A 723-nucleotide genomic window follows, 5' to 3' on the forward strand; every position below is an offset into this window, starting at 1 on the left:
AGCGGATGGAAAAGTGGAGACTTATAAAGCAAGGCTAGTGGTTAAGGGTTACACCCAGAAAGAGGGAGTTGACTATGAGGAAACTCTCTCACCGGTGGCCATGCTTAAGTCCATCCGCATACTCTTAGCCATAACAACATATTTTGAATATGAGATATGACAGATGGATGTCAAGACAACGTTTCTGAATAGCTATCTTGAGGAAACCATCTAAATCGATCAGTCAGAGGGTTACATAGAGAAAGACTAAGAGCAGAAAGTCTACAAGTTGTAGAGATCCATTTATGGATTGAAACAAACTTCTAGATCATGGAACATCAGGTTTGATGAGGCTATTAAGTCTTATGGATTTGATCAAAACCAAGATGTTTCAAATGAAAGAAAAGAATATGTTCTTATTCATTACATGCCCGAATATCTGATATTCAGTGGGAGTGGTCAGTCGTTGTCAGTTGAACTCAAGATTCGATTATTGGGTTGTCATGTAGTGTATCCTTAAGTGTATGAGGAAAACAAGAAACTATAAGATAGTTTAGTTAGTGAAAGAGTTGTCTTTCGCGTGATACATAGACTTTGACTATGAGTCATGCATGAATTTTGAGAGTCAACATCCAAATCTATGTTCATACTAGGTGAAGGAGTCATGACAAGAAAGGTTGTTGGCAAAGTGTGATTGCTAATTCTATCATTAAGAGTTAATGTGTAGCCGCTTGTGAAGCAGCA

Source organism: Morus notabilis, unplaced genomic scaffold, assembly GCF_000414095.1.
Source record: "Morus notabilis unplaced genomic scaffold, ASM41409v2 Scaffold413, whole genome shotgun sequence".
In the NCBI taxonomy this organism is placed as follows: domain Eukaryota; kingdom Viridiplantae; phylum Streptophyta; class Magnoliopsida; order Rosales; family Moraceae; genus Morus; species Morus notabilis.